Raw genomic sequence first — 17,643 nt, 5'->3', positions numbered from 1 at the left:
AACAGTCATTGGGGGGGGAAAAAACTAAGATGTGATGTGTCAGAGGAGAGATGCAAATGTGAGTTGTCAGACCCTTTTCTTTTGTCTTGCTGACTGTTTTTTATTTTATTTGTGTGGTTGGAACAGGCTGCCCAGGGAGGTTGTGGAGTCTCCTTCTCTGCAGACATTCAAACCCACCTGGACACCTTCCTGTGTAACCTCATCTGGGTGTTCCTGCTCCATGGGGGGATTGCACTGGATGAGCTTTTGAGGTCCATTCCAATCCTTGACATTCTGTGATTTGAGATTTGTTGTCCCCACTGCCCAGCACAGGGGGACGGTCACTGCCCTGGGCCTGCTGGCCACACTATTGCTGATACAAGCCAGGATGCTGTTGGCCGCCTTGGCCACCTGGGCACACGCTGGCTCATGTTCAGCCTCTGTTGGCCAGCACCCCCAGATCCTTTTCCCCCAGGCAGTTTTTAGCCACTCTTCCCCAAGCTTGTAGCAGTACATGGGGTTCTGACTTTTATAATTGAGGTTTCTGACTTTGAGGGTTTATGATACCGTATGCCCATTAGAAAAGAGGATTACCTGTCCCCATAAACCAATTAGCAAATGATGTGTTTTAGCCATGATTAAGTTTAACTTGAGTCAATGCTCTAAAAGTGCAAGGTATTGTTTCCTGCTACTGGTCCTCTATTTTCATTTTTTTCAGTAGTATTTAAAAGCACTTAAGACTTTTTGAACCTGAAGAGCATTGTGCGTATATTCAGTGTGGTACTTTCAATTAAATACAATTAGTCTTGACGTGAACTGGAGTACTGCTCTTTCTGTAAATAATTCATTCTTTATGATCACTGGGTTCTTTCTCGTCTGGAAAAATTACTGTTGTGCCAAACAAGTGTTGGAGACAGAACAAGTGAAAAGCTTATTTAAAACCACGGGGGATACTGAGCATAGATAAGTAGCCTCCTGCTTAATTGAAAAGTGCATTTCATAATATCAAGAAGTGCTGTGTGGTGGCTGTCAGATAATTACAGTGAATGAAAACTCAGGTAAAACTGTGGCAAAGGAATAGCCAGTTACCTCATTTTTATTTGGAAGGGGAGTGTCCATATAATTTTTCAACTTCTTCCGTTTATTTTCTGCAAGGTGAATGTACGTGATAGAAGAAAGAGGCAGAATAGTGTTTGTCCACAGCTTCTGTGTCTGCTTTTGTTCTTACTGTTTCACATCTGTTGACTTTCCTGTAGACACTCAAGGCCTGACCCAGAGTTAGCAGAAAAGAATTCCCTTTAGCGTTATTGATCCTATAAAGTTTTACAAACCTTTCCATCTCTTACTGCTGCCTACCAAGTCAGTCTTGGCCGTGCTGCATCATTTTGGGCAAATCACTTCACTTCTGCGTGCTTGCTTCTGATCTTTTCCTAGCAACTGCCTCTGAGATGTATACCTGAGCATTTGTCTGCGCTGACATTACTGTCAAATCCTCAGGTGCGGATGTCTGACATGGTCACTTTGGCATCAAAGAGAATAGCAGAATTGTATCCCAAGGGAAAGTAGTGTCATCCTGGTATATGCACCTAAAGCAGGTTGGTTGGCTCATCCTTTGGCAGAGCTTTCTCCATTCAGTTGACTATAAAAATTGATCGTGTCTAGCACAGATGTTGTGTCTAATCCTTCAAGACTCAAAGTTAGAGGAAAATGAAAAATTCCTACCCTGCTTTTGGTCTCTGGGCGCTGGGGACACTCAAGCAGTGTGGTGAGGCAGCAGAGTTGCTGAGGAGAAGAGCTCATGCACTGTACCCTTGAAAAACAGTGGAGATGAGTGCTGTGCTGTTTTGGCTTCCATGTGGCTTGAGGATGTTCTTTGTTTTTTTCACCTTAACTATTTAAATGAACAGCCTCTGTGGTCCTGCTTGCGTGTTCACAGCTTTAGTTTAACTGCCTGGTTTAAACTGCCCGTTATTTGCAGCTTATTCACGTGCAAGGTAGAGCTGTGCTAGCGTGGCAGTTTTGCCTCGGGAGCAGCCGCCGTGCTGTGCTCTCGCAGCGTTCCGGACAGAGCTCCCGTGAGGCAGCAGCTTCCTCACATGTACCAGCACTTGTCACACTGTTCTAGAACAAGATTTTGTCCTCTCTAGCAGCAGCGTAACTTTGGTGACATCCATGTCTTGCAGCACCCTCCTGCCAGGCAGATGAAAGGCTCCGGAGCAGCCGAAGAATGTCCGCTGCCTCCAGCTGTTGTTGAAGTAGAGGTCAAGCTAAATCAGGACATTTGGATCATTTCTCAACTTGCCCTCTGGTGGAATTTGTAAGAAGAGGAAACATTTTGTAATTCCTCAGGGCTTTAAATTGCTTTCATTTTTTACCAATATGTTACAATGAAGGGTAGGTGTTGTAGTTGGGGACAGGCATGGGGTTCTTAAGTACCTCTAAACAATTAAACAAATTCCCTATCACCTCTTCTCTTTCTCTAGTGCTATTTCTCTTTAGGTTCTCTAGAGTTCAGCTGATGAATGTAACTAGGTTATATTATTAATCATTGTCTCTTACTTATGTCTAGTTTGAAACCTGGTGCTGCTTTGCTTGTGGTCTCAGGAGCCTGCTACGTTTTCCCAGTTGTTCTAAAATTAAAGATTTTACATTTCCTGACAAAAATATCTCATGTTATATGTGAATACCTGAAATATCATGAAGGAATTTTTCCTCACTTCCAATTTATCTTCCTTTATAATTAGAGCAAGGAAGTGGTAAGGTAATGGGAGGTGCTTAACCCTTTGCCTGCTGGGGAAACAATGACCCGATGTGGATTTGGAAAGTCAGACAATAAAGGGTATTTATAAGGATATAAAGGCCACCACACATCTAGAGTTTGCCATCACGTGCATCTTGTGTTTGTGATGTGTGTCCACTTTAAGAAGTGCTGCCCTATTCTGTCTGTTGTACATCAGCAAATAAAGGAGCAGGCAGTTTAACTGGGAGGCTGCAGTCATCTCAAGCACTTTCTCAGCAGTTTGCCGTGCTATTGTTTTTCTAGCACCCTGTGGGGTAATGACAAGAGTTGCAGCCACTTTTACAAAGGGAAAATGGTTCGCTGCCTTTGACAAGTGGTAGATAGTGTATATGAAAGAGAGATACATTTTTAATGCAAACATGTATTGCTTGTTATTCTATTTCTACTGGTAATCTGTAGTTTTGTACAGGAGACAGATGCTTTGGGTCAGTTCTGATAAGGATGTAGTAAAAACAAAATAGAAGATACATTGTTGAGGGGATGGGCACCCAGAGTAGCTCCAGAATTGGCAGCTGGGTGATAAGGATCCCCTGATCTGGACTGGTCACTTAGGGTGACAGGAATTATAAGCAGGGACACAGTCAGCCCCTAGGAAATATTGAGCATGACCGTGTCCTAATTCTTGTCCTTTGGATCCAGAAACAGGATTCGTTTGAGGTAGAGAGGTGTTACAGGGAAAGGTTCAGATTGGGTATCAGGAAAAAATTCTTCACAGAAAGGGTTGTGAAGCTTTGGAACAGGCTGCCCAGGGCAGTGGTGGAGTCACCGTTCCTGGAGGGGTTTAAAAGGCATTTAGACGAGGTTCTTAGGGACATGGTTTAGTGCTATGGTTTAGGGTTATGGTTGGACTCAATGACCTTAAGGGTCTCTTCCAACCAAAATGATTCTGTATTTCTATGACTACCCTCCTTCAGAGTTCACTAACTCGGCAGGGCTCAGCCTTTTTAACGTGGCAGGTGGTGTCCTCCTCTGAGGTGCCAACCTTGGGGTAGGAGCAGCTGCTGAGGAAACTTCTCAACAGGCTGAAGGGGTTTCTCCTGGTTTTGAAGCCTCTTACAGCAGGAGAGGATGTGAGAGGTTGGATGGAGCATCCAGGACTGGGGCGGGCAAGGTTTTATTTTCTGCATTTGGACTGTTTATGCATTTGTAGTAGTAATCATTGGTTACAAATACAAGTAACTCTTGGATCAGTGAAGAGGTCCTTGAACACTGTGTTACTTACTTGAGAATAATGGCTAGGTTCCCAATTCTTTTCAATCCCATATGTTGTACATGTTCTTAGGCTGTAGATAAGCAAAAGGTTTAAGCAAACTGTGTCAGCTTCCTTGGCTCTGGTTTTCCAGGGTAAAACCAAAATGTTGACACTATCAATGTGAAGAGCGTAAGAGATGACCAGAGGAGTAAATCCTTACTAGCACTTGGGTATATGGTCTATTTTGGTTTCACTCCATTTCGGACTGGGTCAGCATCTACTGTAGTTTAAGTCCTCTTAATTTCATGCCAAAGAATTGCTAGAAATCTATTTCTGCCATTTGCTTGACAGTTGATTGATGTAAGTGGCAATTTATGACACAGATTTCTTTCAGCAGTTTTAATTTGTGCATCCAGAAAGTTACTCCAGAACACCAACTATTGGTGCAACAAATATGCGAAGCGAGAGTAGAAATCCTGACGCTTCGTGGCTGTGTATTCTGACGCTTGTTAATCATGATTCTTGTTTAATAGCCTGCATCACTGGCTGTGCTGTCGCTTTTATGGTGGCTTACTTGCAAAACGTTTTAGTACATTTGTTCATCTAGTCATAGAGTATGTCCATAATGCATTAGATGATATTGGCAATTAAAGGATTAGAGCTAGGATATAATTATGGCCATGTGGAAGAGAGTTTTCAAATTATTTTGCTGCAGTCTGTAATTACACTGTGTGTGCCCCTGATGCCAAGGATTAACAGGGGGATTACAAACTCTTTTCCTGTAACATGTAGTTCATGGATACGTAGTTTACAATTCCCTGGCTTTGAGGAGCCAGTCACCTCTCATGGGAAATGCTATTATGGGATGCTGTCCAGTGGAATGCTGCTGGTATATTATATTTGTTTCCCTCCCTCAACCCAGAGTTTATCATGCGGTGACTAGTCAGGGCAGCTCAAATCTTGAGCAGACAACCCTTAAATTGGAGTATTAAGGAAGCGAAAGCAGAAAAGCTTCAGTAGGCAGCCTTGCACTGTTAAACTTGCTTATATTTGGTACTCTTCCTCACACCAGAGACATCTTAGCTAGATGCTCTGGTTTCTTCATCTCCGTGGAACGGAGATGGGAGCCTTTGTGATGTTATTATGTCTTACACAAACAGTAGGATTTAAACGTTTTCTTCTTGTATATCTGAAAATAACGTACACAGAGAACCTCTGCAATCAGCGCTGCTCTGAAGAACTTCACTTGTTTAGTTGTAATGAAGATAAACCGATGTTGATGCTATTCAAAATGGATGAGAATGTAACTATTTGAAAAAGCAAAATAGTGCTGAACTGTTAGTTGAATCCCCAAATGGGAAACGTAGGCTTCTTTCTGCTGAATTACAACAAGTACACTAAATGTCATTTAATTTTCTGTGCACTTGGATGACTCTCTTTAAAGGTAATATCAAACTTTATATTAACTTCAAAATGCAACATCTTGCTTCCCATGTCAGTTCTGGGTGGTTATAGCAATTAAATGTACTCAAAACCCGCCGTTGGCACAGACACCCACTTGCATGGAACAGCCTGTTCTTATCAAACTCTGTTTAATTTACCAGCATAAGTTGAACCTGTGTATTTTCAGTGACAGAGTGATGCCAAATATTTCAAACAGGCTATTTTATTTTCTTAAGGTTCCAGATCTTTGTCCTGCTCTTCCTGATTTATATTTTAGGAAAAGGCTTCTACTATAGTTGCTGAAGAAACATGAGCCTCGGGCTGTTGGGTGACAATGACAAATACTCTCCAGTTTGTTTTGAAGAAATATCATAATTTTTAAGCCAATGTTTCAGTTCTTAATGTCAGAATAATATTTAAAAATATAAGTTGTACATGTGTAAGAATACAAGGTCAGCTTCTATTCTTTCTGTAGTGTAGGGTGGTGGGTTTTGCAGTTTTCCATATTTAACAGGTTTTTTTCCCTTAGTTTTTTAATTTCACTCTTTTGCATGAGTTTACATCACGTAACCTCAGTGCGGCTTTCATTGTAGAGATGTATGTAGCATCTAGTTCTCTTTGAGAATCTTTCCTCCTGATGGGAGCATGTGAGAAGGAAAAAACCCAGCTTGACTCTTCTATTTCTCCGGATGGCTTTACGGAACTATAAATGGAACAATTTGTTCTGGAGCATTGCCGCAAATAAGGCCTGGCAGCTGGAACCTGCCTGCTATGTGCATTGCATGAACATTAAAGCCCCTGTGTCTTTTAAACTTCAAGCAGAAGATGGTTTAAAATTCCAATAAATATTTTTTGTGTCTGTATGTGTTCTCCCTGTTCCCCTCTGCCCCACTTTTCTTCTGTCTTGGACCTAAAAACTTTGCATGAATGTCTTGATGAAATTATTAAATTGACAGAAGACAAAACGGCTCCTTTCAGTGGGAATGGGAAGACTTTTTGGGCAACTCTGCTAGAAGTAGTTTGTTTGCATAGTCATTTTTCTGAACGAGGAATACAATTCCCAGCATTTGGCAAGACGCAGACTTTTGAACTTGTTTGTTCCCAAATGGGTTAAAGAAATTGTAAAGGAGAATTATACACACTGCTAGATGCAGTTGCCATCGTGCTTTGCATAGCAGTGGAGTAGCACTGAAAAACAAATTGTTAAAATCGGTAGATTATGAGTTTAGCGTTGTTATTTTTTCAAAGCCAAGCATTGCTTTCTGTTTCATAGGCCAGACTGTATGCTCAATGAAAAACAAAGCAAGCAAATCTTTGAAGAATAGTGATTTAAATCTATCCTGTGAGTTGGAGACGCTGGGTCATGAATACTCCAAAGTCTTAATAACCGAAGGTAACACTGAAGTTAATTCCCCTTTCCTCTTGGGCTAAATGTAGTCGGGCAACAGATCAGTGCTATCATCAGTTACACTGCATGGATATAAATATCCAAAAAATTACACAAAGTCAACTGCAGCAAAGCCAACTCAGTTCTTTCCCAAGGGAAGGTCTGCTTGTTCCAATCATGATTTGCGCCACGGGCTTTTATAGCAGGACGGCAAAAATCTTATAAAAATTGTATTAGAGTAGGATCAGCCACCCTTAAACGTATTAGGCTCCCAGCTGTGAGCAAATTTGTCCCAGAAGCCTGGGGAGATTTGAGCGAGGTTCCTAATTTTCTTAAAATCTTTCTTTAATAGTGTCTATTATTAAAGCTATTTCTTCCTCCTGGGTGTGTACAGAGACACAAGCAACTCGTGATTAAATGCATGTTGGGGTCCTGGCCATAGCCCTTACTGATTCACGAGCCATTGCGTCTTCAGAAGCAAAAAGACAATCACGCTCCAGAGAGCGCGCTTTAATTGTTCAAATAGGTACATTAAACTTTTACACATGAATAATAAATTACGTGGAAGTAGATCTGTCTCTCTGCAGCTATTTTATCTCTGCTCCAGCAATCAGCAGGCGCATCAGCAGCCCGGGGAGATCATTCACGTACCTTCTGGGTTGGTGCTCACGGGTCGCCTTTGTTTTTCAGGATTGAGTTTGCGTTTCTGCTGCCTTCAGGGAGATAGTTCTGCAGCTTCTACTTGAAGTGAGATGCCCTGAATTAGGCACTGTTATTATTATTTTAATGCATGTAAGCAAAGAAAAGTGCCAATGACTTGGATACTGTATTTTGTGATCAGGCAGAGTGTAATAAGGCTCAGCACTTGTAAGCTGGAGAATGAACCTAACAGGCAAGAGCGCACGCACGGTGTGGATATCAAAGTAAAAGCCACCTTCCTTTAAATGAGGCAAGTTTAAATGAATTAGAATGATCCATTTTCCTTGTTCACTGGGGTATGCTGAAATTCTCTCCAAGCAGCATCAGCTGTGAGGATGATTTCTGGATCGGCACAACTGGGAGCTGAGCTGGGATCAATTAGATCACGGGAAAGGCGCCGGCCTTGAGCAGAACCCCTTGGCTTTGGCTGTCCCAGACTGGGTGTAGTGAACAAGACTCAAGGAGGATTCATGATGGGCTGCTTGCCATTTTCTCAGCCAGACTAGATTAGTCCAAAAACCATTTTTTACTAAGCACTTCTTCATGAATGGAGACTTTTTATGTGTGTGGAAAATAAAGCATTTCAATCCCCAAACTGAAGAACTGCGAATTAAGTGCCACTGTTAAGCTGCACTTTCAGATTGGTACTGGTTGGGGTTTAGCTTTCCTTTGGGATTACAGGGAAGTGCTTCCAGCATTCTTGACCTTTATTTTTGTTGGTTGGTTGGTTTTCTTCTGGAGAATAAGTTTTCATTTAATTCAAAAAAAATCTTCTCAGAAGAGTTTGGTCAACGTGCACTTTTGGTTTTGTGGGTGAAACTCCAATAAACCTCATATTTTAACCAATTTTGTGTATTGTCAGAGATGCACTCATGCTACCCCACCTTTGCAGCAATAATTAAGAGCAGATGCTAATTATCTTCAATCCAGATGATCTCTGATGTGGTGAGTACTGACGAGGAAGACATTCCTGGCCAACACTAACATATCTCTTGCTCTAGATATTTTTATTTTATTGTCTTGTTGACCATGCTGTCACAGCTTTTCAGCTCTCTGGGCAGCAGAATAGAGACAGATGTGAGCAAATCCACCTGGAAGGGGTTGTATGATGAAAAACTTGTTACTTTAGAACCATTCCTTCTCCTGAAGGTGGCAGCTTGCACGCAAGAAAGAGAGTCCTCACATTTGATATTCTTGATTCCTTAGTGGATGCTCAAGTAACTCACTGCTGTGTGCTGAGAAAACAGGGTTGTCACCCTGAGATGAGGTGTTATTTTTTAGGACAGAATTAATCTGTTTGCCTTTGAGCCTCAAAGATACCTAAATCTGAGCTCATCAGTTTTGGCTCCCCTCATAATCCTAGGAGAGAAGTACGTGCCCGTGAATGCAATCACACAGGTCTAAAATAGGTCAGGTAAATTATTTTGTGGCACCGCCTCTTTCTTTTAATGAAGAAAAATCCTCGCAGATCAAGATATGCAGTGGAACTTTGGTGAGAAGGGTTTTCTTCTCAGAAACTCCAATCTGTCTCACAAGCTCGGGCTCAGATTTTCTGATGATCTCTCTGGTTTCTGACAAGGGGAGATGTTTGCTGAACCTTCTGGGGTGGATTAGAAGGGAGGTTGTTATTAGGTCCAGAGGGGTTCTCCTTCCCCTCTACTCTGCCCTGGTGAGACCACACCTGGAATATTGTGTCCAGTTGTGGCCCCTCAGTTCCAGCAGGACAGGGAACTGCTGGAGAGAGTCCAGCGCAGGGCAACAAAGATGCTGAAGGGAGTGGAGCATCTCCCGTGTGAGGAAAGGCTGAGGGAGCTGGGGCTCTGGAGCTGGAGGAGACTGAGGGGTGACCTCAGTAATGTTTACAGATATATAAAGGGTGAGTGTCAGGAGGATGGAGCCAGGCTCTTCTCGGTGACAACCAATGATAGGAAAAGGGGTAATGGGTTCAAACTGGAACACAAAAGGTTCCACTTAAATTTGGGAAGAAACTTCTTCTCAGTGAGGGTGGCAGAGCCTGGCCCAGGCTGCCCAGGGGGGTTGTGGAGTCTCCTTCTCCGCAGACATTCCAACCCGCCTGGACACCTTCCTGTGTAACCTCATCTGGGTGTTCCTGCTCCATGGGGGAATTGCACTGGATGAGCTTTCCAGGTCCCTTCCAACCCCTGACATTCTGAGATTTTGTGATTCTTGAGAAACATCAGACTTCTTCTGAGTCTGAGAGCATCAGCTTAGGACTAAAACCCCTAAAAGGCTTGAAAAACCTGTTTATTCCTAGAAGCAGGGAAAGATCCTGCATTTCTTAATGAAATTTCTGGTAATGTTTTCATCTTGTCCTGAATTTGAGTTGATTCAAACATCCATTTACCAATTACCAGCTGATAGTAGCACTAAATTGAGTGTAACAGTCATGATCAGATAAACTGTGAGTGTTTATTCTTTCCACACATCCTTTCCACATTATTCAGTTGTACTTGGCGATGCTGTGTTTTAACTGCCCGATGTAATTTGTGTGAGTCCGAATACTACACATTTTCAAAGGCGCTGGGTTGATGTGCAGTGTCAGAACTGAGCAGGTTCATTTCGCATTGCTGCTGTTTGTGACAGTATTGCTTATGTTTAAAGATCTTCTTTTGATGTCTTTGAGATCATCTGACTCCTGGACTGTAGCTGCTCTTGGGTCCTTCCTTGTTTGTGTTACATGGTTCTGCTTTTAAAGTTATTTTTCTCCTTATCTTCAGTGAGCTGTCAAAATATCTTCCTTCTAACAAGCAATGCTACAATGGCTTGGTATATTGTGGTTCATCAAGGGCTAGGGACATCAACTAAGGCATTTATTATAGCTTTGTAGTTCAATAACAGGGAATTCAGATTTTAGGATTCTGTCTTATTATCCTAAAGGCAGCTGTTAGTTCATGAGTGACTGTAATTCCTGTTCCTGAGCCTGTATCTTTTGCCACTGAAGGCAAAGACCAAACTCCTCAATAGCTTTATGAATTCATTTCATATCATTTGGGATTGCTTTAACCTTTTCCAAAACAAGAATGAGAGTTTCTAAGGAAAAGCAAACAGAAGAGGAGGAGGAGAGCAATGTTTAAACACATGCATGCTGAGAAAAGATGAGGATGAAGGGGAGCCAGCTCTCCAACAGAGTTTGCTTTATCAGGATTTGTGAGATGGAAGATGCCGTAGGGTTGAAGGGGCACTGCTACCTTGAAGCCTGATCTTTTGGTTTTATTTCAGTCTTAATGGGAATTATTAGCCCGGCAACAGCCCTGCCGTGGCTTTTCTGTGCATCACCTTTCCAACCTGCTTGTTTTGCCATCTCTGTTTGCTGATGGTGTTGATATGAGTGGTATTGACAGGGCTTTGAATGACAGTCCCCAGCTCCTTGTGTTCTTCCACAAAGCGGGTGATGTGGTGCTGCAGGTCTTGGTTATAAAGCTGTGCTGTGGTTCCTGTGGCGTTGGCTGAAATCCCCGTGTCAGCTCTTGGTGTAGCACGAGGAAGAACTTGAAAGTCTCAAGGATTCCCCTCACATTTAAATGACTGATGCCAAATTCATTGGCCAGCAGTTCAAAAATGACTTTTAGCCAGTCTGAAGCATCACCTATCGCCAGTTTAACAACTACAGCTCGGTCACATTTTTGTTGTTGCTATAAAACTGAACACAGTGTTTTCATTCCTGCTGTCAGCTCCTATATGATGTTTGTTGTTTTACAGTGGCCATCTATCATTCAAGCTATTCAGCTGCACAATATCCAGCTATTTGTCTTGCATCGAAAGTTACTGCCAAGTGTCCTGTTGTTTCAGCTGGTTTTACTTCTGGTAAGGTCGTTACCTGTCGGATCAACTTACGTCTGTAGCGAACAATTGTCACTGACACCAGAGTGCTGTAAGTCAACCATCTCTGCATTTTGAGGCTCATCTCAAGTTCCTCATCTGAAAAACATCATTTCAATAGTGAAGGTAAGTTAACCCATTAAGAATCACGCCAAAGAAGCAAAAGACGTGCTGTTTCCTACACCTATTTGTACCATTATACCTTCTCTTGAAATCACATAATGAATTGTATGGTTAAAAAGAGTGTGATCCTAACAGAGAACAAGGTATTCTGTGTGACAGGAATAACACCTCTGCTTGTATGTGGGTTTCCTTTTTGCAAGTTGAGAATTGTTCAAGGTGACTAAATATGTTTATGGCCTCTTCACAGGTGGAGGAATGAAGTCAGAAGACAGTAAATGACTTGCTGTAGAGATTATAAAGGATCAGTGACAGTGGTAAAAACAGCTGAAGTATCAAAGGTTCCTCTCTGGGCCCAAACTGGAGCGTTTTCCCTGATAACACACAGGGCTATTAATATTCTCTTGCTGTGGGCTGCTGTTGTACTAGCACATTACTCTGAGGACGGGCTTCTAATTAAGTTGTTTACAGATGAGTGATTTGCTGGACTACCCACACGGTGTCTTAACGAAACTGGCTTTCCTGGGGGCGTAGGGTGTTACAGTGAGAGAGTCATTCAGCTGCGTTGATCAGGAGTGCCGAGCACATCTCGGGGCTTTTTGGTTCTTTGCAGGAACATTTGCCCTGTGAGTGCACGGGGTAAGTGCAGCAGCTCAGCCCACCCTCGCTCTTTCTGAGTGACTGACAGACTCAACACAAGCAGCTCAAATGTTGGTCCTTGTAATCTGCATTGATGCTTTTGAGGTCATCTGGAAACCTATCATGTGGCTTTCCCACATACTGTGATGGTGTCTTTTGAAAGCGTACCACGGCTATGGGATATCAGTGGTTGTAGCAGATCAATATTTCATGGGTGAATGTTCCTGAATAATGTACATTTATTTGGTTATTAGTTGGCAGCTTTAGAGCAAAGTTTGTGAGACACCAGCCCGCATGCAGGGGCAAATGTCTCTTACCTCCTTGGCTGGGGAGGGTCTTGGCGATAGATGTTTCTGGCAGCAAGGTGGGGCCTGGGGTGCTTGGGAAGGACCACATGTAGAAAGCATGTAGTGTGGAGAAGGTGGCAGCCAGGATCAAGCAACCATTGTTTTTTCCAGGCTGAAATAGAAGAGTAACAACAGTGGTTGCGAACAGGATCTCCTGTCACTCGCTGGTACTGGGGAAGGTGCCCTCAGTTTGTCCTCTTGCTTGGGAGCACAGTGCTGTTAGTCCAGCTGTAAAATGCATCACCCATAACTGTAAGAGCTTCCTTAGGGAGGCAAAAATAGTGTTAATTCACCCAAATGGCTTCATTACTCTGGATCGTGTTGACTTTTGAACAAAAGGGGTTGGAGGGCACAGAGGGATGGGGAAGAAGGTTCTGCTGACGTTTAGTAAAAAGCCCTTGGGCACCTGATGCTGTTTCATCTTTATGCCTTTGCTCCACAACTACATGTACCTGCTGGTGAAGTTCTGTATCCATCTTTGTTTGGAGATTGCTAGGCTTATCATAGCATTACATTTTGTCCTGCTGATCACTGCGGTACTTCTGACAGTCTGAAGAAAGAACCTGAGTTCCTGTGCAGGTTCATGATGTGGGAGAAGAGACACTGATTTATCTCGTGTCATCAATAGGGGAAGTATTTCTAATGCTCTGTAGTTTTCTCTAGGGAAGTTGCTAAAAGTTCACATGCTTTTAAAAAGCTGATTTACTTTTACCTGTTTGTTGTGCTTAACTTGAATAAGAATTTGAAAACATTTGGTTTTCTTAAGTTGGGTGAAAAATGTTTGTATGAAAAATTTCCCACATGCCATCCAACACCACCATCTTGAACGGTGTCCATCAGCCTGTCAGCTCCTACTTTTTAGTCAGTTTTAAATCCTTCTTGTAGTGCTAAGATCCTGCTATTACACTTGATAATTTAAAAAAATCCAAACTTCTGGTCACTTCATTGCATGAAGTGTTAACTGATGCAGGCCAGTATCTAGTGCAGTGCCTCAGGGGTCAGTACTGGGGCCAGTATTATTCAATATATTCATTAACGATTTAGACGAGGGAATAGAGTGCACTATCAGCAAGTTTGCTGATGACACCAAGCTGGGAGGAGTGGCTGACACACCAGAGGCTGTGCTGCCATCCAGAGACCTGGACAGGCTGGAGAGTTGGGCGGGGAATAACCTAATGAAATTTAACAAGGAAAAGTGTAGAGTCCTGCATCTGGGCAGGAACAACCCCAGGTTCTGGTATAGGTTGGGAAATTACATATTAGAGAGCAGTGTAGGGGAAAGGGACCTGGGGGTCCTGGTGGACAACAAGATGACCATGAGCCAGCACTGTGCCCTTGTGGCCAGGAAGGCCAATGGCATCCTGGGGTGTATTAGAAGGGGGGTGGTCAGTAGATCAAGAGAGGTTCTCCTTCCCCTCTACTCTGCCCTGGCGAGACCACACCTGGAATATTGTGTCCAGTTCTGGGCCCCTCAGTTCCAGCAGGACAGGGAACTGCTGGAGAGGGTCCAGCACAGGGCAACAAAGATGATTAAGGGAGTGGAGCACCTCCCTTATGAGGAAAGGCTGAGGGAGCTGGGGCTCTTTAGTTTGGAGAAGAGGAGACTGAGGGTTGACCTTATTAATGTTTATAAATATATAAAGGGTGAGTGCCACGAGGATGGAGCCAGGCTCTTCTTGGTGGCAAACAATGATAGGACAAGGGGTAGTGGGATCAAGCTGGAACACAAGAGGTTCCACTTAAATTTGAGAAGAAAATTCTTCTCAGTGAGGGTGACAGAACACTGGAACAGGCTGCCCAGGGAGGTTGTGGAGTCTCCTTCTCTGCAGACATTCAAAACCCACCTGGACATGTTCCTGTGCGACCTCACCTGGGCGTTCTTGCCCCAGCAGGGGGATTGGACTAGATCTTTTGAGGTCCCTTCCAATCCCAAACATACTGTGATACTGTGAAGCCTTTTACTCTTCAGATAACATTTGTATAAGCAAAACTAAATGGCACCACTGTGGTTAGCACAGAAGGTGAAAAGGCGTAGCTATTGGGCAGCAAACTCCTTCATTACTTTGATTTTTGTGTGCGAAAAGTACTTCTGGTGTATTGGCAACCATGTTTTTCGAGGTCATTTCTATTTAATGTATCGTACTGCTTAATTCTGCTACAGCTCTCCCTTTGAAAACATACTTTAGTTATCCTTTTCGGAACAGTGACATGTCCAGGTATTAATAGGGCTGCTTTTTCAAGAATTTTGGAGATGGTAAAAAAAAAATCTCTCATTCACCTCAGTGCTCTTTGCTGAAATTGAACTGGGGCGCTTGATGGAAGTGTGGAGGCAGCCCAAGAGCCTGGACCTGATTTACTTTCTCCATTTCAGAGGTGAGTGGAAATCGGCAGAGGAGAGCTTTCAGGCTATGTTCATAATTGGGAATCTGATGGACAGATTTTACTGGTTTTATGTGCCCTTTATACAGTCAAAATGTGTCTCTCATCAGCCTTAGCAGGATCCCCAACTCTCAGTAATGAGTCCACCCGCTGTCCGCTGCTGCAGTCCCATGGGAGATCAAATACAGAATATAATGTGAGTTAAACTGGGTCTGGGAAGGCTTCTTGTTCCTCATCTATTTTTGCCATCAGCAGAAGAGCACAGTTTTGGAGAAGTGGTGGGGTAGGAGGATTCAATATCCATGGGCGTCTTGCAGTTTATTTGGTAGAGTGGTCTCAGTTCTCTGCTGCCTGTAGAGGATCCTGAACCTGGCAGGTGTAAATAGCAGCTTCTGGTCAGTGCAGTCGGGAGAAAATAGAATGCAATCCACGGTTTGATGCATAGCTACAGTTTACATCCCATGTAGGTCACGTATGGAGTAATGCTGTGTATGCATAGAAATGCTCCAGATCATGTAACCTGCTGCACCTTTTCCCAACCACAGAAATGCCTGCATAGCTATTAGCTCCTCTGATGAACACTTATGTCTTCTCTTAAAACAACTCTGGTAAGGAAGCCCTTCATTAAAATGGTTAGAGGTGGCAGGGTGATGTGTTGTTCTTCTCACAGAAAACTGTGTTTAGAATAATTGAAAATTCTGAAACCAAGGCAGAGAACATTAGGGTGAGCAGCACCAAATGAGCAGGGAGAAATAGCACAATACACCCGCAGAAAAGCACAGTTTAGTTCTGCCTATTTGTACCAACCACCAACTCTTATTTACACCCGCCTTAGAGTCTGTCGGTCTGTGCCACAGGCAGGACACACTGTGTTTTACAGCCTCTCTGTTGTTATGTGTGTGTGTGTATTCATCCTGTGCTACTTGTCAGCCCACAAACCACACATCTAAACAACTCATTAGCACCCAGGTGCCCAGGCCGAGGGGTTTTCTGTCCCAAGAAAGGTGGGGTGGTCTCCACTACAGTCAGAATTGTGCTGACCCTTCTAGGAACCCCTCTGTCTTCCAATAAATCCAGTTAACTTTGGGAGAGCTGACAACTGGCAGTGTAAGTTTTCCATTTGCTTTGCTTGGCTACGTAGGGAAAACACAGTTTGAGTTTGTATATCCTAGTTTCTAATTTCTTGCTTTCTATGAGTTTGAACTTTTCATAGTTCGGTACTCAGGGATGACACCTGATCATAGAGTCATAGAATGGTTTGGGTTGGAAGGGACCTCCAAAGCTCATCCAGTGCCACCCCTGCCATGAGCAGGGACATCTTCACCAGCTCAGGTTGCTCAGAGCCCCGTCCAGCCTGGCCTGGGATGTCTCCAGGGATGGGGCATCCGCCACCTCTCTGGGAAGAAATTCCTTCCTTCTATCTAGTCTAAATCTCCTCTGCTTTAGTTTTAAAGAACTACTCTTTGTCCTATCACAACATGACCTGCTAAAAAGCCTGTCCCCATCTTTCTTATCGGCCCCTTTTAAGCACTGAAAGGCCGCACTAAGGTCTCCCCGGAGCTTCTCTTCTCCAGCTGAACACCCCAGCTCTCTCAGCCTGTCCTCCCAGCAGAGCTGTTCCAGCCTCGGATCATTCCTGTGGCTCCTCTGGCCCCTCTCCAGCAGGTCCATGTGTGTCCTGTGCTGAGGAACCAGAGCCGGACCAGCACTGCAGGGGGGCTCAGCAGAGCACAATCACCTCCCTGACCTGCTGCCCACGCTCCTTGTGTTGCAGCCCAGGATATGGTTGGTAATGGTGCTGGATGATAATTTAAAACTTCTTATCATGGAATAATGAAGAAACTTTAGATTTTGATCTGACTGAAGACAAGCAGGAAAGTGTATGTGAACTACATCCTGGCAGGGGTAAGATTTCACATCATCCTACTCCATCCTTCAGCTGTCCCTTCTGCCCAGCTTCTGCTGCGCTTGACTTGACAGCCTCCTGTTTGGATTCAGTGCAGTAAGAGGAGACTGCATTTGGTAACCAAACCTAGCCCAAATTGTCAAAGGACCCTAAGAGTAAAGCAGAGGTATTGATGAAAGCCGCCTTGTGTATCTGAGTGTTTTACAACAGACACATCATTTGCAAAACATTTTTGGTTTCTTTTACCTACTTTTCTCCTCTAACCAGAGATACCCTGACCACTCAGGTGATGATCATAACGGATTTAATCTCATAATAGAAACACACCATGTAGCAGTGTTTGGACATCACTGCAACACGGTGATTTACCCAGTTGGCCAGCTGCTCATCGGTAGATGGGTATTAGCATCCCTCTGACTCTGAATTAAAATAAACCAGCAGACGGCACTAGTTTGTTAGTTATGGAAAGGCGATTAAGGTACTAATTGGAAAGGGGGTGCATAAATTTGACTGGTGTGAGTAGGAAATGCTTGAGGAAGCTGACAATCCATCTCCACAATGTTGTTCCTCAGAAATTCTAATTAGAGATAGCAATCGGGTTGTTTTAATTTTCTTCCATGTGCACTCCAAGCAACGTGAAAGCAATTAACTTTCTTATTGCATCTATACATTACTTTATGTACAGAACATAGTGACAGAAGACATTTCTGTTTGAATTCTTGCCTTTTGGCCTTTAATAGAAAATCAGATAGTTGCAGTTTATTAGACTATTAGAGAGTATATAGGAACACAAATTTTTATCTTTTCTGTACCAGAAAAGAAATCCTAGACCTTTATACTTCTAGAAACTTTTCTGTATAGTGCTTGTGATTTTTTAGCAATTTTCTAAGACCTGATAAGGATGCACATTAA

Source organism: Nesoenas mayeri (genome assembly GCF_963082525.1).
Source record: "Nesoenas mayeri genome assembly, chromosome: 2".
Lineage (NCBI taxonomy): Eukaryota > Metazoa > Chordata > Aves > Columbiformes > Columbidae > Nesoenas > Nesoenas mayeri.
The sequence above is the reverse complement of the archived record's forward strand: the minus strand, read 5'-3'. Positions refer to the sequence as shown.